Source organism: Schistocerca nitens, chromosome 4 (genome assembly GCF_023898315.1).
Source record: "Schistocerca nitens isolate TAMUIC-IGC-003100 chromosome 4, iqSchNite1.1, whole genome shotgun sequence".
Classification (NCBI taxonomy): Eukaryota; Metazoa; Arthropoda; class Insecta; order Orthoptera; family Acrididae; genus Schistocerca; species Schistocerca nitens.
In genome coordinates, this window is record NC_064617.1 from 379,783,726 (window position 1) to 379,807,582 (window position 23,857).

The following is a 23,857-nucleotide window of genomic DNA, read 5'->3' on the forward strand; positions in this document are numbered from 1 at the left end:
ACCTCACGACGGCAGGAGCATCTGCACCTATTGCTTTACTGTTTTCCGTGGTATAATGCGCAGAGTGGCAGAGGTATGAAGTGTGGAAGGATTCAGGTCACAGTGAACTGCCTTCAGAGGAAGTGGTCATATCGTCTGTTGTACGTATAGACCCCTTTAGGAGTTAAAGATGACCTGGAGAGGAAAAAAATCTTCACTGTGTAATCTAGCCGAAGATTAAATTATCTATTAGAGTGGATGACTTTAGTGACAACTGTGATACACAGGTACTTGTTCAACAACAGCACTTCGGTTGTTACTGCGTTGCAGTACTGCTTACTATTGAGATTAGCAACCACGCCATTTCTGCTGATTCGGTTTGGGAAAATGGAGAGGCACAGAAGTTTTGAAGGATACCAGCTTTTAAAAAATCGGCTGTGAAATGGAAAGAATTGTACGCTTTGTGTTATTGGGAAAATGACCAAAAAATTTTGATGATCTTTATTCAACTCCTTTCTGAGCCACAGACAGTTTAAATTAAGAGTAATAATATGTTTAATTCTTTCTTCTAGTGTTGTAGCTGTGAACATCTCTACTGTTCATAAACTGTGATAGTTTATTTGTGATGACTTGAAGTGACTCACCCAAAACCTGCACCTCGAACATTGCGGAAATGGCAAGTGTTATTGATGTGCGGTTGTCACAGAATGAAGTGGTAGTAAGGGGCTCTTATTGTTAGCCAATACGCAGACTGTAATAATATTTAGGAGGAGTATATTTTTGTGCAAACGTACACTCTTCAAATGGAATCCGCCGAAACACGCGCTATTGGTTTGTTGACAAACCCCGTTGGCTTCGTGAGGTGGAACGTTAGCGACGATGGTGTGTGAACGTGTGGTGTGGGATAGTGAACCATCAGCTCATAGGACCGTGTTCCATAGACGGAACACTGAACGCGCCCAAGTATCGCAGCTCCTAGCAGACCATCTTCTACAGATACTAGAAGACGGCCCTCCGCATACTAGAAAGAACCTGTGTCACCAACATTATGGCTCTCCAGCCCGTAGTGTACGAAGCATGTCTTCACCAATTGTTTCCACATCGTTAGACTGGACGCAGAGGACCTACAATTTTGGTAGACTCGTTCCCCGGATTTGATGCCTGTCGACTTTTTTTCTGCGGGGAAATCTGAAAGATGCCGTCTGCAGGGATACACCAACTACACCCGATGATATGCAACGACGTTGTACTGTAACATGTCGGACATCGCAGAAATGCTAGCACGTGTTCAGCAGTCGTTCCATACCAGACTGAAAGCGCGTATTGCCGCTGCCGGTGGTCACTTTGAACACAACCTGTGATGGTCAGTTGTCTCGTTAGTGCGCAGAAGCTACGTAACTAGTGTATGCACTTGTGTTGTTCTTTATTGTGTGCTACCAAGATATTGTACAAGTATCGCTGTAGGAACTTTTCAAAATACGATATTTCGTAAACGACTCGCACTAGAATTCTGCAACAAACACCACTAACTTTCTGGTTTACCCTACCTTTATTCTGTTGATGTCAATAAGCACGGTTCCATTTAATAAAGCGTATGTTTGGACAAAAAATACACATTCTAAGTATTAATAGAATCTGATGACTGGCTAACAATACGAGCTCCTGAGTACCAATCCATTCTGTGAAAACCTCACATCAATAGTACTTTCCATTTCCGCAATATTTGCGGTGCAAGTTTTAGCTGATTCACTCTGTATGTATATGTATCGTCAAATGCAGTTAAAATACCTGGAAGATGTACTTTCAGTATGACTGAAGGTGAACACCACATATTGTTCTTATTCTTCCTGCTCGGTTTTGTGCGGTCAATACTTTGTTTGTGAGTGTTCAGTTACCGTATCAAATTATTCCATAAGAGATTATTGAGTGCAAATATTATTAGTTTATTTCCAAGATCTGCAGCTATTAGCAAGAGTAAAAGTAGCTGAACTTAATTGTTTGAGAAGCTCAGTAAGTATGTTTTATTCAGTTCAAATTTTCATCAGCATGTACATCCAAAAATCAGGACCATTTGTAATGTCTCTTGCAGCAGTCTCTCCGCGATATTTTCAGAAAATTTTATAAATTATGTAACTCAGTACATATCTCGAAATATCTCTTCCTATCTTACCGATTATCAATGCAAAGTAGTTTCAAGCCCAATTATTCCTTGGAGCGTCCATTTACTCCATGGAATAGCTTCTCTGCTATCTATGTTTTCTCTTATGAAAAGAATGAAGGAATTCTTGACGATTAGTCGTGAAAGAAGGAGGATGTATATGTATGTATTGTTGAGCTAGTCGCCATCTTGATGAGATTCTGTATGAGAAGGAATTTAATACATGAACTAAACTAAAGTAAGTGTGTTCGCGTATTATTTAACGGATTACTATTATTGACAGTGTCTGCTTACTACGCTGTGTTGCACGGGATCAGTGGGGAACGTCTGATTTACACTGGACGAACCTGCCGTTTTGTATGCTCAAGATATCCAGTTACTTCAAATAAATAGGCTAACACAGTCTTACCAGCAGATCTCCGGTCTTCCCCATGTGATCACCGAAAGTTAATAATTATTACAAATGTTTCCAGGAGATCGACTGACAATTTTCGTCGCACCGAGACTTCGAAATTGCTTCACTGCCTTATGGAATTTAAGTTAAGCTCAATTTAATCAGGATAGAACAGTATTGAACTGTGTGAATGTGACAAGCCTGCTTTGTGATTGAAAATTCCCTTAACATACGCATGTTTTTACTATCCTGATCAGTGAAGCTAAATCAGGCCGGTGTGAGAGAGGTTTTTAAATTTTAGATCCCACAAAAAAAAAATTAAACATTCTTTGCGGTTTATAGACCTCTGTCCATGCGTAGCGACAACCGTTGGTATGACTGTATTTATTGTAGAGAAGTGAAAACAGTGTTTTCTCAAAATTAAGGGAAAATTAATAATTGTTTAAAAACGTGTATCAACAATTTCTTCTGTTGCTTTCTTACCATTGGGATTACATATTATAACAGTAGTATCGTCTGCAAAAAGGAATGGCAAAAAACTTTGAGACAGTATGAAGAAGTGCAGTATGAATAGTGGCAGGCTTGTTTGAGGAGCAGGGGAGAGTTAAAAAAATGAGAAAGACATATAACATCTGCACATCCACACCTACATATGGACATACATTCCGCCAACCACTGTACAGTGCATCGTGGAGGGCACTTCGTATCCATGGTATCGATATTACACTCGCGTACTGACAGTAATAACAGTCTATGTGCCTCTTTCTTCCAAAGATTACACTTTAGTTTGGATAACAGTGACCTGACTTGATGCTAGGAGCGCTCAACTGAATTTGTTTGATGTCTGCTGTTGTAGTTACTGTTGTGGCTCTGGCGTCTTGTATGTGGTTTTTTGTGCAGGTGCATTCGACATTTCCAGCAGCCTCGCAACAAATCATCGTTTTTCATTGGTCTTCACTACTACCGATTTTACGCGTTCGTTGTCCCATTTCATATCGCTTTGTAGTATTACACTTACAGACTTAAACGCTACGACACGATCTAAAACGCAACCACTTTAATCACATTGTACTGGTTTCTTTCTTCGTTTTGCAGGGTATTATTTTCCACTTAAACATATTTCATAAGACCTATCCTTAATTACAACATGTCGAAATTCCGTCCAAGTCGCTCTGCGTTTCCTTAAAGCACTCCGTCTTCAGGCCACAAGTGGCCCATCGGGACCATCCGACCGCCGGGTCATCCTCTGCTGAGGATGCGAATAGGAGGGGCGTGTGTTCAGCACACCGCTCTCCCGGTCGTTATGATGGTTTTCTTTGGCCGGAGCCGCTACTATTCGGTCGAGTAGCTCCTCAATTGGCATCACTAGGCTGAGTGCCCCCCGAAAAATGGCAACAACGCATGGCGGCCCGGATGGTCACCCATCCAAGTGCCGGCCACGCCCGACAGAGCTTAACTTCGGTGATCTGACGGGAAGCGGTGTATCCACTGCAGCAAGGCCGTTGCCCGCGTTTCCTTAGAATACAAACATTTCCGGCTCATTACATTGTCGTCAGCAAAGAAGATCGTAATGCTGCTGTTAATAAATCGTGTATGTGTAAGGGGCAGTCAAATAAAAACTAGACAGATGGGAAAAAGTAAGAAAACTGTTTATTATTTCAAAAGTAATCACAATAGCTCTTAATACATTTCTGAAAGGCGGTCAGTGCCTTCATGTAAAAATGATTGCGGCTGTATACGGAGCCATGATTCTACCCAAGCGTGCACCTCTTCTTCCAAAGCAAATCGACGATACGATCTTCATGGGTTCAAAATTATGGAAATCACACTGGGAGAAATCGAGATTGGATGGAGGATGTGAAAGGCGTTCACACCAAAACTTGTGCACCGTACTCGAAACAACCTTGACAGCATGTGGGCGAGCATTTTGTTGGTAGCTTGTTTCTGAAGAAGTTTTTTCGAGAACTCTGTAGAAGCTGTTTCAAGTACGCTGCAGAAGTTTTGTTGGGAGGCCCTTGCACACCCTTCTATACGGTCCTGATCTCTCCTGATGCGATTTCCATATTTTTGTACCATGAAGAAAAATATTCGTGGCCGTCGATTTACTTAGGACGAAGAGATGAACGCCTAGGTAGGATCATGGTCCCGTAAGCAACCGTAAACCTTTTTTTGTGGCGGTACTGATTATCTTGTCTCACAGTAGGATAAACCTGTTAACACTGATGGCGATTACTTTTGAAATAATAAACAGTTTATTTAATTTTTTCCAAACTGTCTCATTCTTATCTGACTGTCCCTTATACATTGACAATATTAGCGTTCCAATTGCGCTTCCTGTGCGCCGTGGTGGTCTAGAGGGCAACACTGTATTGAAGTTCTTGATTGGCGGCACGATAGCTCAGCTTGTTCGGTCAGAGGATTAGCTCCCATCAGTAATAACAAAAATGAGTGAATGGATCAACGAACAACTTGAACAGATGCCATGGGACGTCCGCCCCGAACAAGTACAACGAACAATAACGAACAAAATGAGATTTTAGAAAAAGGGGGATAGAGCAGTAGACTACGGACTTGGATGTCTTGGGGTCAATTCTGGATACGGGCGGGGGTTTTTGCTAGCTCCAGTCCCTCCAGGACGAGCAGAGGTCCAGTCAGCATGCTGTAGAACGAGTACCACGGTCCTTTCCTGCCAGTAAAAGGCGGCCGGGAGGAATGGGCCCACCACCCTGCCCCTCCCGGTGCTGAAGTGCTTTACCTCCGAGGATGTCTCCCGCAGTCGGAGACGAAACGTCAGGAGAGAGTTTTATACTTCGACCACGGCCTGTCAGCCCGGAAGTTTTAAGTGAAGAAAGGCTGCAGTCACTTGCAGTCATATCAATAGTGTGGACAAAGGCTTGCACCACAAGTATAAACTTTTTTATCACGCTTGCTGTGTGCGTAGGCGATGTTACTTTCCTTCCTGTTTATCGTGCGGTAGAGCGTACTGTGTTCTGTTACTCAAATACTCGTCGAACCAGTCACGTATCAGTCAAGGTACTCCAAACGATCGGTTATTGGTTACTGGTTGGCAATATTGTCAAAAGTGTCAAAAGCGCTTAGGAAGTCTAGGAAGACGGAATTTCTTATTGGAAGGAAGTGAGCTGTCTTTCGTGTAAGCGTGTATCTCTGAAACGTTGTACTGAAAGCACAAAGACCCAGTTTTCAAGGATTTCACCCCTGCAGATATCGCCCCATTGATGTTTGTCATAGAAAGACTAATAATTGCGGGCACAGCGCCATGCAGTCCTTCATCCCACGTTTCATATGAGAGGGGAAAGAATGAAATCCCTAATATACGACTAAAAACAGAACAGGAAATCCCTCTGTCACAAAGCTTACAGCCTGTACATGCAGAAGCGTAATAAAATTTTAAACAGTCACTTTCAAGGTGCGTGCAGCCGCGCGCCGCTGACTCAGGTGGGCAGGTTCCGAGGTGAGGAGCCGGTGGCCGGCCCCTTTATTACGCGTGTCGTCTCGTCCCGAAATAAGCGGACAGGGTAGCGGCGCGCCACGCCGCCGCCGCCAGGGGCGCTGGCTGTCCACAACAACGCAGGTGACCGCCGCTCACGGCACACACTGCGGGCGGGATTCCGGCACGTCGCGTCAAGGCCGTACAAACACGTAACACGGCAAGGGGCAGTCATTAAATTGTAATTAAGGTAGATAAAGGTAAAGCTCTCTTCCAGTTTGTCATATAATTTCACAATTGATTATCGATAACTGAAGAGAAGTCGATCTTGACATCTAGCAGCAGACTCTTTGACCCTGCTTTCTCACGATGTCTAATGAATACTGAGGTAGCTGATATGGAGTACCTGGCAGCAGGTGACAGCACAATGCACCTAATATGAAAAACGTATGTTTTTGGGACTGTCCGGATACTTTTGATCACGTAGTGTAGCTACTAGCTACAAATATTGTGGTGAATGGTACCTTAATATATATCTACTTCAGTGTGTTAGTTGATTTTTCTCTGCGTCTTACATTCTTCCCGCAAACACATTGCATTATTTACTAACTGATGTTTCCTGCACAGCCGTAACTACGCCAAGAAGTGGACTACACCTGTCAGCATAAACTATTAGTTTTGTGTCCACACTTCAATACCTGACCTGCTGCCCAGGGGAAAAGAAACATTAGTGACTTGCTTGTGCCACACGTATTTGGAGGTACTAACCAACCTAAAAATTACTGCTCGTAATATCATTACTATTAATATGCAAATGAAGTAAATACTGATGTAACGTTGTTGAGAACACTGTCCTCAGTCATCAACAGTAATATCTGCACTCGTACCCCTAACATACTGTACATACAGGCTGTCTCTCTTAAGAGTAGTCAGGTGCATTTCCACTGTTGTTTCGGCAGATATTTGCAGGTTCGTCTTTGCAATGTGTAGCTGAAATCAGCCAAAACAAATGCTGCCCATCATCTTTATGCTGCGACGTCTAATGTCAACGGAAAATGTCAAAAATGGTTCAAATGGCTCTGAGCACTATGGGACTTAACATCTTAGGTCATCAGTCCCCTAGAACTTACAACTACTTAAACCTAACTAACCTAAGGACATCACACACACCCATGCCCGAGGCAGGATTCGAACCTGCGACCGCAGCAGCAGCGCGGTTCCGGACTGAAGCGCCTAGACCCGCCGGCCACCGCGGCCGGTACGGAAAATGTCGGTTTGTTTCCTGTTGTAAATAAAATTATTTTTAAAGTGGTATTGAACAAGTCCATTTGACAGACAAGACCCCTGTTAGTCTAGTGAGATAATCGGTTTATCGATATGTATTAACAGGGGCTGTGAAATGCGAAGAATAACCAGTACCCCAGCAGTGGCCGAGTAGTGCTGCTGCATGGCATTACTCTAGACAGGGCAAGGTGACAAGGAAGACGTGGCGGGAAAATGTTTACCGATAGAAGTGCTGTGAGAATCTGGAATTAATAGTGGACACATGTAAATTTTCTTTTCGCCTCATCTCAATGCGGAATACATGTACAAGCTGAGAGGTGGCATCCCACTCTCTCACTTTAACAACACTGTCAATCAAATTAATATTCATAATTTAGGTCAGGATGTCGGTGTTTCCCAAAACTACATTTGCCATGTCTGGTTTGCGACTTTTTTACATCAGGAAATTGTGGGCAGAATGTTCTTATAGCTGCATCTGTTACCTTTAGAGGACTTGTACCCGAGGTTCCGTAGTGGAGGTGACAGAAAATGGGGAAAGAGACGGATTGAGGGCCATAAATACTGAGTGCAACTACCTAGCTGTGTGAATGATTCTGGGAAGCTGCGTTCTGTACCTGTAGAAAGACTCCTGGGCGTAGCACTTCCTTCTCCCACTTAGGGTCAGAGCAGGTGTGCGCCGGTTTGCAAAAACATTTTGCCTGGGCCAGGAGGCAGCCCGTCGCAAAGGCGGGCAGTTGGCGGAAAGTGGGTGGAGGAACACATTTAAGAGAGGTGGCTGTAAACTGAGCTTTTGTGCGAGCAGTGGCAAAGTTATAAAACTCTGTGCATTCTCATGTTAGAAACTGGGACGACACGGGCAGAGCGGCTGGCGCACGTTTTTCAGTGCAGGCAAGACTGTAACTCACCTGGTGCCAGGAGGTCACCAGGTTTTTTAGCGAGTGGCGAAAACACATATACTTCACAGGCATGACTGTCTGGTAAGCTTAACAGCCTTCTTTCAGAAGTTGGAAATGGTCAGCCTGGAGAGATTAGATCTCTCTGTAAATGAGGGACTGTGGTCGCTTCTAGGTGGATGTTTCTTTTTTACCAAAAAAATGCCCATGCTTACTTTGAGAAAGACGCTTCTCTAGCCTGAAACCTCCTTTTTACAGACAAGAGAGATTAGGAGTCATTGATTGGCTCCTTTCCTGTTTGGGAACCCCTGTGCTGTGCCTGGACTGGTTACTAGGCCAACAGAACAGTCAAGAAGGGAGATTCAATGAATAGAAGATGGTTCGATTGGTTTGTGCAATGCGGGGGTGGTTTCTCTTTAGCTAATAAGGCTGCCGTACCAAGGGTTTGTGGAAAGTGGTTGTGATTCTTTGCCTTCTTCGTCTTCTGGTCCTCCCCCCTGCTGGAGAACTTCAAGTTTCTCTCTAGTGGGTGAGACTTGTGGTGTGTTTCCAACTGTATCGACAAAGGAGCTGCATATCATCTCAGACATATTGTGTGTTTCACAAGAGTGAACTTATTCGTCCTGAGTCAGTCGTCTGATGTTTGACAGTTCCAATATGCACCATTGTGCTGTGAGTCACATTGGTTTCGTCAGACCAGCGAATTGGTGCACTTCACACTGAAATCTGCCATGATTTCGGGACTCTGATAGGGAAGTTTCCCACGTTCTGATAATCAAATTTCCGGTCCATGTAGTTTGCAAATTTTCGCGGACGCGTCAGAACATTACAGCTGCCGCAGCGCACCGTTCCTCGTCCACAGTCCGCAGCTCGCCGCTTTCCGCTGCCGCCGGAATCAAGGTGAAAGGTTAGAAACTGCTGCACCGGCGTAGGGTTGTTAAATGATATTCGTAACTCCCTATTCTCCAGTGAACCTTAGTTTGTGGTGTACTTGGTCGTAGCTAATTCCATTTCAATAGAGCTGGGCCTCACAGTGGATTCGTTTAAACAAAGTCAGATTGCGTTGTAAAAGGGATTAATTCAGGGGAGAATTTGTGTAGCTTCCACCCCAATGAATGCTTTATCAATCAAGTACCATCCCCTTTCTGATTTATTTTGTCATTTTTTGTGTAGCTAAGAGTTATCAACCCGTTGTAGTTATAAAAGGATTAATAAAAGTGGTCATTATTTTTGTTGACTTAAATACGCCACTGTTCTCATTCAAACTGCCTCAATTACTCACTGTATTTATTTTATTGTGGTTGTACATGAGTACACCAGCAATTCAAGGTTCAGTCTTTTTAAGTAATTAATTTGATTATTAGTTAGAATTCTGAAAGTGACCAAAGGCATAGGCAACAGAAGTGCCATGAGTAATTTCACTAACTCATAAATAAAAATTAAGAGTGTGACTCACAATTTCAAGGTTATTGAGAAGGTAATACTTTTCTTTCTGTCCAGATAACAACATTTAGCAATACTCAGACATATATTTATGATTAAACCAAGCGACAGCTTGCAAAGTAACAGACATTATTTTGATAATGGATAAGTGCTCGTAAGATTTTATTCCATAAAAAGTACCAAAGTATGATAAGAATAAAAACGAAGGTAGTGTACAAAGATTTTCTTGTGCAAGCTTTTCCGTTGACATTAGACGTCGCAAAAAAGTTAAGTTGTGACCGGCAGCATTTGTTTGCACTGACGCCAGCTACAAACAAGAACTTTCCCACAAAATTCCGTAATACCAATTTTATTTGTTTCGGCATGTGTAATGAAGTTGCCAGAGACGTCTACGTAGAAAGGTAATCTGATCAAATATGGTTCAAATGGCTCTGAGCACTATGCGACTTAACTTCTGAGGTCATCAGTCGCCTAGAACGTAGAACTAATTAAACCTAACTAACCTAAGGACATCACACACATCCATGCCCGAGGCAGGATTCGAACCTGCGACCGTAGCGGTCGCTCGGCTCCAGACTGTAGCGCCCATAACCGCACGGCTATAGCACAATGAGCTCGAAACGACAGTGAAAGCAGGCCTGTGCGAAATGAAAATCAACGTCATTGCTTTGGATATGGTATACACAGATCTACACAGTAGTACCAGAATGCTCGCGAGAGAATTACAAATCTCACGCAGCACGGTGCATCGCATACTGAAAGACTCAAAAATGCTCCCATACTGTCGGCACGTGCACCAAAGGCTTTCAGTGGATGACAAGCCCAACCGGTTAATATTTTGTGAGTGGGCATTACGCCATCCTCTTTCCTTTAGTGAAGATACTTTGTTCACAAACGAGTCAACGTTTTGCAGTACATATGCGTCAAATCGTACTGTCAAACACTACTGGGTTCCGTGAACCCCGACTGGTTGCGTGAGGCGGATCATCAACACTGTTGGACTGTCAATTGCTGGGGTGACATGATCGATAAGCGTGTCATTGGTTCCCATTTCTAAAGCAGATGGAACGGGAAAGATGTACACCAGTTTCCTTCGGGGCGAACTGCCTGCTCTGCTCGACGATATTAATTTAAGAGCGATGCAAGTGATATGGGTGCAACAGGATGGTGCACCCACATACTGCACCGCATCTGTGCGCGAAGCTGTTCGGGATCATCTCTCTAGTAAAACAGTAGCCAGATATATGTGTTGAACGATTAGGTAGGCCGCCTGATCTGCCTGTCGTCACTTCTGTTTCTGAGCTACAATGAAGGATAATATGTACAAAGAACAAAGTCAAAACAGCGACGAGATGAAAAATCACATCAGGCAAGCCTTCTCTGCACTTGATGGGTTATATGATGTGCTGCGCACTACACCTAGCATTCGTTCTGGATTGGAACGGAGTCGAGAACAAAACGGCAGTTTGTTTCGACACCTACAGTAAGCTACTTACCCAGTGAAATACTTATTAATGTTCGTTCCCTCTTTTCCATTTCTTTTTTTTTTTTTTTTTTTTTTACTTCTACTCTAAGGACTTGTTGGCCACTTACTTTGAAAAGATTTTAGGCTTTTTTTTAATGTTGTGTGAAATGTTAATGGATCGCGTGTCCACAACGAAGAACCAATAATAAAGTAGCAAAATAAGCTCACTGTTGATTATGGAACGAAATCAGTTACAGAAAATTGCTTTCATAGTGATACCGGTATCCGCTGTCAGGATAATATAAGCTGAAGAGCGAAAGAAAATTGTACACCTGCCTAATATCGTGTAGGGCCCCGCGAGCATGCAGAAGCGCCGCAGAACTACGTGACATGGACTCGACTAATGTCTGAAGTAGTGCTGCAGGGAATTGACGTCGAATCCTGCAGGGCTGTCCATAAATCCGTAAGAGTACGAGAGGCAGCACGTCGGAAGGCATCCCAGATATGTTCAATAATGTTTATGTCTTGGGAGATTGGTGGCCAGTGGAAGTGTTTAAACCCAGAAGAGTGTTCCTAGAGCCACTCTGTAGCGATTCTGCACGTGTTGTCTGACACATTGTCCTGCTAGAATTGCACAAATCCGTTGAGATGCACAATATACATAAATGGACGCAGGTGATCAGATAGAACATTTACGTACGTGTCACCTGTCAGAGTCGTATCTAGACGTGTCAGAGATCAATACCATTTCAACTAAACACGCCCCACACCATTAGCCGGCCTATGTGGCCGAGCGGTTCTAGGCGCTACAGTCTGAAACCGCGCGACCCCTACGGTCGCAGGTTCGAATCCTGCCTCGGGCATGGATGTGTGTGATGTCCTTAGGTTAGTTAGGTTTAGGTAGTTCTAAGTTCTAGGGGACTGATGACCTCAGAAGTTAAGTCGCATAGTGCTCAGAGCCATTTGAATCCACACCATTACAGAGCCTCCACCAGCTTGAAGAGTCCCCTGCTGACATGCAGAGTCTGGATTCTTGTCTCCATACCCGTACATGTCCATACAATTTGAAACGGGACTGGTCCGACCAGGCAACATGTTTCCAGTCATCAATAGTCCAATGACAGTGTTGACGGTCCCAGGCGAGGCGTTAAGCGTCGTGTCGTGCAGTTATCAGGGGTACACGAGTGGGCCTTCGGTTCCGAAAGCCCATATCGATGATGTTTCGTTGAATGGTCCGCACGCTGACACTTGTTGATGGCCCAGCACTGAAATCTGCAGGAGTTTCCGGAAGGGTTGCACTTCTGTCAGGTTGAACGATTCTCTTCAGTCGTTGGTCCTGTACTTCCAGGAGATGTCGGAGATTTGATGTTTTACCGGATTCGTGATATTCACAGTACACTCGTGAAATGGTCGTACAGGATAATCCCCACTTCATCGCTAGCACGGAGATGCTGTGTCTCATAACTTGTGTGCCGACTATAACACCACGTTCAAACTCACTTAAATCTTGATAACCTGCCACTATGCCAGCACTAACAGATCTGGCAACCTCGCCAGACACTTGTGTCTTATACGCATTGCTGACCGCAGCGCCGTATTCTGCTGATTATGTACCTCTGTATTTGAATACGCATGCCTATACCAGCTTATTTGGCGCTTCAGTGTATATCACACATGTCTGTGCACATATTTCATCCGCATCTCTAGCGAATTTCGCCCAGAAGTTTCATCTGAATTCTGAGGAAACTTGTAATCCATCCACTGCCGGTTCGAGAAGTAGTACAGTCGTTGACAACTGTCAGATTCTCTGTTGCATGCTGGTTTAACATCCGACTACAGGGAGGACGTTAAATGTATCTGTGGTATTGAGCCATCTCGCGTGGCATTTGGCTCCGAAACGCACTGGCACAACTATTGGCTAGCTGTAGTGCGTATTCTCAGGATGAGGCTGAAGCACTGGACAACGCTAATAAGATACAGATCGCGGTTCATAATATTAAAGCATAACTAAGTAGTTGACTTCTGCAGGACAGAAATGCCAACAGGCTGTTCTCGAACTATATGTCACCTGTTCGAATCCTCACTCATTCAGCCGGCGGTAGTAAGCGTATCCCACAGGATTTTCGTACACATAATAAGTAATGTATATTTAAAATTCCGTTAAATTGCACCCGCCGTTCATGAGTTCAGTTCCTATATCACTCCCTTTTCATCCCCATCTCTATTGGTGGTAGGTGGTTCTTGATGTCACAGAAACTTTGGAGAGCGTGCAACCAGTAATTCACCAAAACTTCAGTGCAATCGGATCATTGGTACAGACACACACAGAAGACGAAGAAACAAATGTTCAATTTTATGTATTAGGTGTAAGACAGTAATAATGCTTCCGCACACAAACTTAAAATCGTTCTGAATGGACAAGTACTTACCCCTCATTAGTTAGATAATTTGCCTCTAGACTGCTTTCGAAATAAAAACCAACCACATATCTATAAATAAAAATGCTTTTGTCTTTTAATGCTATTTGGGAGCCATGGATTGACGTTTATTCGTAATTATTTTATTTGAAGCATTGCGTGATATGTTTCATAACATTTTTACTTCAAATAAAGCACTCCGTTTGCAGGCCACAAGTGGCCCATCGGGACCATCCGACCGCTGTGTCATCCTCAGCTGAGGATGCGGATAGGACGGGCGTGTGGTCAGCACACCGCTCTCCCGGTCGTTACGATGGTTTTCTTTGACCGGAGCCGCTACTATTCGGTCGAGTAGCTCCTCAGTTGGCATCACGAGGCTGAGTGCATCCCGAAAAATGGCAACAGCGCATGGCGGCGCGGATGGTCACCCATCCAAGTGCCGGCCACGCCCGACAGCGCTTAACTTCGGTGATCTAACGGGAACCGGTGTATCCACTGCGTCAAGGCCGTTGCCTTCACTTCAAATAAGATGTGAATAATTAAATTGAGACAAATTTTTAGACCCGCCAGAGATTTAAGAGACTTAAGACAGCAATTAAATAAAGAATGAGTGACTGAATTGCTTACAAACATCGTGAGACGTAGGCGAAGCAAATGGGCTAATGATGTGACGACGACGTCTAAAACGGCCACGCCAGGATCCTTGACTGAGCGAGTAGCGTAGAAAACGAGTCCCTTCTGCAGACACAGATTGTGTTCACATGGTGTTCCAAGAGACTGGAAAAATTAGACAGAGCCAACGTAATACAGCGCGTCGTCTCGTGGGCGTGTCATCCCTCGTTCTTGTTGTTACTGTTGTTGTTGACGATGAGGATGATGATGATATGATGATGGTGGTCGTGATGACGACTACGCTTCTTACTAAACTTCTGTACATTCTGCTGTCCACACTGCCTCCTTCATTCTTTTAGTTTTTATGTATCTCCAAATCCCTTTTTCCTTTCCTTCTGTCTTTTTCAGACTTCAAAACCAGTATGTAAACTCAAATACATTATTTATTCTTTAGTTCACTTATCACTTTAAAATTATATTTTAAATTCTATTCAATATATACTCGAAGATTTCTGCTTTCTTTGGGCTCCAATCATCGTTGCTATTATCTTTTAATGTGCTGCCAAACTTCCTTTTTTATACTAATCTCTATTGTCGTACTACATGGCGTTGATTGTTAACATTGTGATAACATTTAATATCAGATTGATATTGGCAACCAACGGCTCCTACAGCCGAGTCGGCGTAAACTAATCCCTGCCAGCTGGCAGCCCTGTTGCCGGGACGAAGCGCAATCGGCTGCAGGCGAAAACAATAGCCGTCTAAGGAGCTCCGATAACACTGACGCTTCGCTATAGAGACATTTGCAGAATCTCGTAGCACGACTGTTTGCAGTAGGTATGCCAGGAATCTTCTTACAGCGACTCGACTATAGTCCAGACAAATAACTATACTTGGATACAATGCTACATGCTTAATCATTTTGTGGTAGGTAATTGATATGTCTTGTAAAACTTCTTGGCAGATTAAAACTGTGTGCCGGACCGAGACTCGAACTCGGGACCTTTGCCTTTCGCGGGCAAGTGCTCTACCATCTTCGTATCAGCGCACACTCCACTGCAAGATGAAAATCTCATTCTGGATATGTCTTGTGGTTGCGCTATGTCATTCCAGTGAATCTGAGGTTGCCTCTTTGATAAGAACATGACTGACACTTTTCCAGATCACCACTAGATGGAGCTAGGTGGGCGACTGACAATCGGGCAACTAATTCGACGTATAATTCCAGCAAGAGATTCTGGTAGATGGTGTCTCTTGTGGCGAAAAGCCTCATCAGACATGGACATAACTAAAAAGTCGTTCTGTAGTACTCTTCCCACTCCATTTCCCTCCTTAAAACGTAGGTGATCAGAACTAATGGAGCAAGTCTGGAAATCTGTCACCACGTGTTAAGAAAGTGAGTGCAACATCGGCCGCTATCCGATCGGTCGCACTTTCAAATACGCACCGCCAGTTATGTTGCTGCGTCTCTTTCAACCACCACCGCGGCACAAGGGCGCTGCCACGAACGATTACGCCGCTACCAATGAGATGCAAACATCCCCTCTCCGGAACTCTAGCGGGGGTGTACTCACGTTCAAACATTCATGCAGTGAGCCCATTTTTGTGCGTTTGCCAGATGAATAATATTTACAGACTTTCATCGTGGCCTGGGCGCATGGTCTGCTGAAATAGTTATTGTATTGAACACTGGCTGATTTGTAATCTGAGTATCTGTATATGTTTCAACATTCAAAGCTACTGTTAGGAACTGATGCTGCATCTCCAGAAACAAAGGTATGTATTATTTTTACTATTTGATACTAGATGTAGAATAAATCAAAGTCTGAATTCTCTGTTCTTGAACAGCATCTGTTCCTCGTTCCTGAATCCACTAAAGAACCACACAGCATGCAAGGAAGTTATAACAGTGAGAACATTTTCGATCTTAAAACCAAACAGTTATTGGTAAACTGCTTCAGTCACTTCTGCTTTTATTCTAAAACCACTATGCGTTTCGATTATTATGTCATAACCTTCAGGTGTTACAGGGTACTTTTACACTGTAGAATTTGTTTGTGACACACATATGTGTTGGGTATTTGTAGGCAGCGCTGTGGCAGGAAGGCCATTTTTGCACTGTTGGAGAAACGTTAGTGTTATTTAAAGCACTAAAAGGAGTTATACAATTTTCTCTAACTATGTGGAAGCTGCATTCACTGCTACCGCAGTCAGTATATTTAATTTATGCCTAGAAATACTGCATAAATTGCAGAAAGGCCATAAGATGGACTTGACATGACAGTTTCATACACAACAAGCAGATAGGACAACAAATATAAAATGAAAAATCTGATCCCAGTTCGATCAATTTTCTAAAAGTTTTTCAAACAACAGTTATGTAGCCCACCTCTATTTGTAATTTTCAAGAAATAATAGAGGATTAAGTACTTGATGCAGTAGGTAATTTTGCCAAAGTTAACGAATCCAGCTTACAGATTTTCAGCACTCTTTCATTCTCTAAATTAGAATAATTATCTTCACAATACTGTACTATTATGTAGAAGTAACACTTCGTAACATTAATTTATCTTCCTATCCTTGATGCAACTTTTGCCATATTACCAGACTCCTTGTGGAAGCAAACTTCAAACAGCAGTAAGACCTGTAAATATTGCAGCATCGAGAAGTGTGTAGTGACAAACACGTGAACTTCTCTCTGTCAGCATACAGCAAATGCATTCGCCCAGATATGCAGTGAGTACAGAAAAGTGCATACATTATTTTGTACTTTAAATAACGATAATGTTTCTATACCAGTGGAAGCCAACACATAACCCCCCTGTTACAGTGTCTGCAAACTAGACAACACATGTGTATATCACAAACAAATTCTACTTTGTAAAATACTGTAATCCACCTGGAGATTATGGCATAACCACCGAAACGCGTACTGGTATTAGAATAAAAATAAGTCACTGAACCAGTGCACCAACAATTGTTAGTATCTAAACAGTAGCAGCCCTTAACAAGCAGTCCATAATGGGACGACATATCAGTATTGTGAAAGTCAAGTTTGTATAAAACGTTCAGATAACTTACAGGAATGCAGCCTCGGTATGTGGGGCATATGCCGAAATACATGTCGTTCACACTAGCGCCACCACACAACCAAAGATGACAAATGCCAGGAGTTATCGACAGTGAATACTTATTACCAACAGGTGACGTAGCGTTAACTCTACCCTTCAGTTGTCTGAACTGCTCTCTCCATGGTCACACAACAGAGGAATCAAAGTTAATGCTATGTTACCTGTTGATAATTAATATTCGCTATCGTTAAATTCTGGCATTAGTCATTTTCCGGTGTGTTGTCTTACGGCATATTCCCCACATACCAAGGTTTGAGATTTTCTTGCCAGCCCTCTCTTGTTGCATTTGGCCTGGAAAATGACAGGGCATACACCAGTCGAAATATTGCGGGTTATCGAAGACGTCACTGGCCTGCATTCCTGTAAGTTGTCTGAACATTTTATACGTTAAGAGAAACTCAAATTTCACGAAAGTAATATTCAGAAGATCCTACGAAAGACAGCTGGGGTAGTGGTGGTGGAAGCATGCCCACAGCAGTATACTGCTCTAGTACCACCACGGTCAGGGAAGTTTGGGATGGAGAGTGCGGTTTTATGTACATGCGTATCTAAACGTATCAGGGGTCCCATATCACTCAGACTGCGCACGCCCCACACGATTACAGAGCGTCCATCAGCTTGAAGGGTCCCCTGCTGACATGCAGGGTCCATGGATTCATGAGGTTGTCTCCATACACGTACACATCCATCCGCTCAATACAATCTGAAAAGAGACTCGTCCGACCAGGCAACATGTTTGCACTCATCAACAGTCCAGTGTCTGTGTTGACGGGCCCAGGCGAGGCGTAAAACTTTGTCGTGCAGTCATCAAGGATACACGAGTGGGCACTCGGCCCCGAAAGCCCATATCGATGATGTTTCGTTGACATTTGTTGATGACCCAGCATTGAAATCTGCAGCAATTTGCGACACGGTTGCATTTTTGTCACATTGAACGATTCTCTTCAGTCGTCGTTCGTCCTATTCTTGAAGGACCTTTTTACAGCCGCAGTGATGTCTGAGATTTGATGTTTTACCGGATTCCTGATATTAGCGGTACATTCGTGAAACGGTCGTACGGGAAAATCCCCACTTCATCGCTACCTCGGAGATACTGTGTCCCATCGCTCATGCGCCTTCTATAACACCAAGTTCAAACTCACTTACCTCTTGGTAACCTGCCATTGTAGCAGCAGTAACCGATCTAACTACTGCACTAGACTCTTGTCGTCTTATATAGGCGTTGCCGGCCGCAGCGCCGTATGCTGCCTGTTTACATCTCTCTGTGTTTGAATACGCATGCATGCCGCTGTGGCCGAGCCGTTCTAGGCGCTTTAGTCTGGAACCGCGCTGCTGCTGCGGTCGCAGGTTCGAATCTTGCCTTGGGCATGGATGTGTGTGATATCCTTAGATTAGTTAGGTTTACGTAGTTCTAACTGTAGGGGACTGATGACTTCAGATGTTAAGTCCCATTGAACCATTTTTTGAATACACATGCCTATACCAATTTCCTCAACGCTTCAGTGTATTTTTGGACATCTGGGTAATATTGGCAATTTTATTGACCATCTACGGATTGCTTTAACACAACAGAAGTGGCTGTCATTGGGGAAAGTTGAAAATTTGTGCCAGATCGGAATTCGAAATCGGTCTTCTGCTTATCAGGCATATGGGCAGGGGCTCTACATTAGCAGTGTGTGATGTAAGTTGAGAATTTGGTCTGACAGGAGGCGTGCTAGGGTAGTGCATGTGGTTGTGGTGACCACTGTGTCCGGATAGCATACTGGTAAACGCAGCTGCCTAGTAAACAGGAGACTCTTGTTCAAATCACGGTCCGGCACAAATTTTCACTTGCCCCATTGATATAAATCAATGCCCACTGGCAGCTAATGTCTTCAGTGACTTTGTGCCTTCATACTGGGTGCAGGATCAAAATGGTGAGGCCGGCCGAAGTGGCCGTGCGGTTAAAGGCGCTGCAGTCTGGAACCGCAAGACCGCTACGGTCGCAGGTTCGAATCCTGCCTCGGGCATGGATGTTTGTGATGTCCTTAGGTTAGTTAGGTTTAACTAGTTCTAAGTTCTAGGGGACTAATGACCTCAGCAGTTGAGTCCCATAGTGCTCAGAGCCATTTGAACCAATCAAAATGGTGACCATTCTTTCAGACTCCTCTGAAAGACCAGACACCACATATACACAAGTGGCTGTGTCTGAAGTTGTACTGTGACTGGGAAACTTGAACTACTGAATGAATGGTGCCGAATTGTATTCAGCAATGAATTGTGGTTCTGCATTACCATGGATGACCATCATGAGTGTGTATGGCAGCGACCTGTAGACAGGAACTACTCTTCACGTGTCTTAAATTGGTACAGCAGATTCACTCCCAGCATCATGTGGGGAGCCATCGGGTATGGCTTGTAGGTAGCGACTGGTAGCCAGTAATGGTGAAAGATTGCAGGGCACTCTCACTTCTGATTTGGTGTAGAGAATATGATCTACAGCGATTTGACTTCATACATTGTGATGAAATGGTGGGCAGCAGTTTATGGTCTTCTTTGCATGCTCTAGGGAAAGAAATACAGTAAGCTTTACCTGTGTTCAAAGGAACAGGGTGCCGACTTAAAATGACTGCAGTAAAAGCACGGCGTTGGTTGGACGACACAGGGCGTTTTTTCTGGAGCATGGTGAGGAGACATTTCCAGACGGGCCATGCCACGGTCGCATTGTGCAGAAACACATTAAGCTTTGGCGCCAGCCGTCCAGGTATACGGCCTAGCGCCGAAAAGTCGCCGATAGCGCATTGTAGGCCTTGTTAGTGAGCAAGCCGCCAAAAGAAATGTAGACGTTCTGCAATCCGTGGGATAGGAAAACTGGCGCCCAGACGTGCAGACTCTGTTTCAAAACATGTTTTGTCAAAGAGTTTATGGCCGTTCTTTGCAAACTTTGAAATGGACACAACAGGGGAGATAACAAGCTGTTTATGGAGGGCTGTGTTTCCACCCTGTATTGTGCTAGCAAAAGACATGGCAAACGTGTGGGAATGAGGCCGTGAAGCTGGTCTTTTTTTCCATTTTCTGCCAATTAACTTTAAAGTCTCTGATTGGTCAAATCGGTTTGCAGTGCAAAGGCCATTCACTGAGCTTAGAATGCCGGGCTCCAGCTTGTGATAGGCTTGTGTGAAAATGGGGGAAGTCAAAAAAGAGAAATGTGCTTTCGGAACAGAGCTGACGAGGAAACGGGGAGAAGGGTGATTGGCCTCTTGTACAAGTCTCTTGTACTGGCACTTCGCTAGTAAAGAACTGCAGGTCTCTACCTAAACAGTGAGACTTGTGTCCTTTGCTAGGGTGCGACTTACAGCCTGTGCCAGTCACCTTCTGAACCATCAGAGGTACTGCTTATATCATCACGGTCACAACTAGTGACGTGTGGGTGTACTTATTTGTCTTGAGTCGTCCGTCCAAACATTTGACATATTCCGACACACTGTCGTGGCACGGAGTCAAATTGGTTTGCCAGACCAGCAAACGGGTCCACCTGCACACTGGAATAGGTTGGGGTTTCAGAGGCTCTTAGGGAAGTACCTGCATTCTGAATTAACCAAACGCGAGACCGTGTACTTGCATTTTTCGGGAACGCGCATTTAATAACAGATTTCCGCCATCCACGACTTCAGTCGCTGAACGCATCGTAGTGTGCCGCCTTGACCAGTAGGACAGTACAGTATTCGCTCCTGCGACGTAGGGCTATAATATCTATTTCTCAGCACCCTGTTCTTTCGAACCATATTTTTACTTTTTTTTTGTATGGTAGAATATAGATGCTTGGTGGTGGCGTAGTTTGATGCCATAACCTGGATTCACATGTTTGAAGTGAGATAAAGCCAGTAGTGTTCTAGTTAGTGTCGTTTGTCGATCCCCAGCAGATCACTTTGTCCACCATAGATCCCATTTTAGTAAGGCTTTTGTTAAATAAATATTTCTTTGTATGATGATTCTTTAATAATTTTGTTGTCTTGTCTTGTTCAAGATCAATAAATCGATTTTGAATTAGACTACAACCTCTCCCTGAGTTCTGATTAACAGTTCCTTCGCATTTTTATGGCAGTCTACATCAGAAATATAAGGAGTAGCTTTTTCATTTGTGTCCACTGTGTGGATCTTTTACTTCATTAACAATAATCTTCCTTCAATGGAACTCAGACGCTGGAACGTTACAACACAGACAGCTTGTGTCCTCATGTGTTACGTCTCATGCGATAGTATCACGTTGCCATGTTTCAACAGGAAAATGTTGCCCACACTTGGCACGTGTATCTGCATGATACTGAGGTACTCCTGCGGTCAGAAAGCGTTTGTGGGACCAGTTCGGACATCATCTCTGTCCCAGTACCAGTATCCACAATATCGAGGACCGATTACAAACGTTGCTGGTCGGCTTGCCTCGACAGAGGATACAACGGCTTTTTCAAAACATTCAAACGTGTGTGAATTTCTATGGGACCAAATTGCTCAGGTCATCGGTCTCTTAGTCTTACACACTATTTAAATTAACTTATGCTAATAACAACACACACACCCATGCCCGAGGGAGGACTCGAACTTCTGCGGGAGGAGCCGCGCAATCCGTCACATAGCGCCTCAAGCCGCGCGGCCAATCCGCGCGGCAACGGCGTTTTGATCCCCTTGCCAACCGAAGCAGTGCATGGATTCAAGCCAGAGAGGACACAGTGTCATACAGATACGTGGGCTCATATTGCCGAGTTCCTCGTAAACCGGACTCGATATTTTAATCACTGATATATCACGATATACTCCCTCAGTCTGTGAAGTTTCATTATCAGTTCGGGAAATCCTAATATGCGAATCATTTACCCCAGTCAAAGATAAATCTGACCCAGAATTAGAACATAAATTAATTGAATGTATAAAACGAAAGGGCCTAGATGCGAGCAAGGATTGCGACTTATGCTTTGGCGGAAATCCGTCGTGAGTGGAGGGAAAAAAAGCAAGTCACCAAATTTAGTCGTTAAAAGCGCTGTAGAAGCTAATCAAGGAACGTTTCCGTATTTCTAAACAGCGGACTACATCCACAAAATTGTTGTCTACATTATGTTACGATGATCGGATTTAAAAACTTCCATGAGTACTTTCAATATAATGCAAACGACACAAAACGCAATGACCTCTACTAATTCAGATCTAAAGGAGACAAAAACGCATGTAAATATGACAGTACGGTACTAGGATTGAGAACACAAACTGCACTGGCACAAAGACGATAAAGATTGTCCACTTTTTTTAATGTAGGCCTACGTCAGAAGAAACAATAGTTTCAAACCGCTTTTGATTCCTTTATTCCGTTAACTCTCAAATTTTTTAAGACTTCTATGATTTAAAGGATAATTTTGCTTCCTGACAGGCAGAACTTAATACACGAAGAAATCTTATAAAACGTATTATCACTGTTACATAAAAGCCAATGTCCCGAGTGAGTGACTCACTAACTCATCACTACCCAGCCCAAATCGACAAGAACAGAAACTTGAAATTTGGAGAGGATGTTTATCTTATATTGTGGGCATCGTTTCAGAAGAGATATTTCGAAATTCCATTCTTAAGAGGATGAAATAGGGGATGAAACGTTTTTTGAAAATATGCTGCTATTAAGGCAATTTTGAAGCAAGAAGAACGAAAACTGATATTTGGTTTCGCAGTGAGAAGACCAAAAATTGTGTTTAAGCATTTTTGGAAGTTCACTGAGGGAGTAAAATAATTGGTGATAATTTTTCTTGAAGATAAATCATTATTAAAGAAACTATTAAAACATTTTTAAAGTTACATCTATAAAAACTGGTATTTGACTTCTCGATTAGAAATAAAAAAATCGTGTTTAAATGTTTTTGGAAATTCAACCCTTAATGGTGTGAAGTAGGGATGAAACATTTTACGAAATTATTTCATTATCAAAGCACTTTCAAAGATAAATATATGAACATTTGTATTTGGCTTCTCTCTTAGAAATAAAAAAAAATATGTGTTTCACTGCTTTTGGAAATTCCGTCCCTAAGGGAGTGAAATAGGTAATGAAACGTGTATTTCAAGACGCCATGATGATACACTCGACTTGGATATTGCGTATGTGAGCTAATGCTGAAACGTACTTGGCACGGAAATTTCTTAGAAGGATGAATAATTTGTAGCATTACCAGTTCCCGTGTAATTGCAATATTTAAAAAATTTAGGTTTCTCCAGCACAAACTGCTTCAGATAAGCTGTAATAAACAGTCTGCATAACTGGTTTCACAAAATAGAGCTATTTTGCATACAACTGCCGTGTCGAAGATCTCCATATTTATTACACATGTATGTCTTTGTGAATGTACTTTGTGCGTTCGCGGAAAGGTGCAATCGATCTAACGCCTATGTTTTGGGTGCTACGAAGTAGCAGGACGTACATGTCTGTTGATGACTTACCTTCTGACCGCTATCGTTGCTGCGTGCTGTTGCTGCATTTCACTGTTTTCTGAAGAGTTTTGTGACTGGGGGCGGACATATTCGTGTTGCCCTCTGACCGTCTCCTATCAAACTGTTGCTAAGTAACGGCGTCGGCCGCTGCAGGAACCCCTATATTGTTGAGAAATTCGTCCCGTCGCG

The 23,857-nt window shown here is 43.4% G+C and overlaps 1 protein-coding gene and 1 pseudogene across 3 annotated transcripts in view; both read right to left on the reverse strand.

Moving 5' to 3' along the window:
* Window positions 1-23,857, reverse strand: part of LOC126253116 (F-box/LRR-repeat protein 2) — a 719,590-nt gene that overhangs the window by 303,497 nt on the left and 392,236 nt on the right. The gene's annotated exons all lie outside the window — the stretch shown is intronic.
* Window positions 13,878-13,995, reverse strand: LOC126254291 (5S ribosomal RNA; annotated as a pseudogene).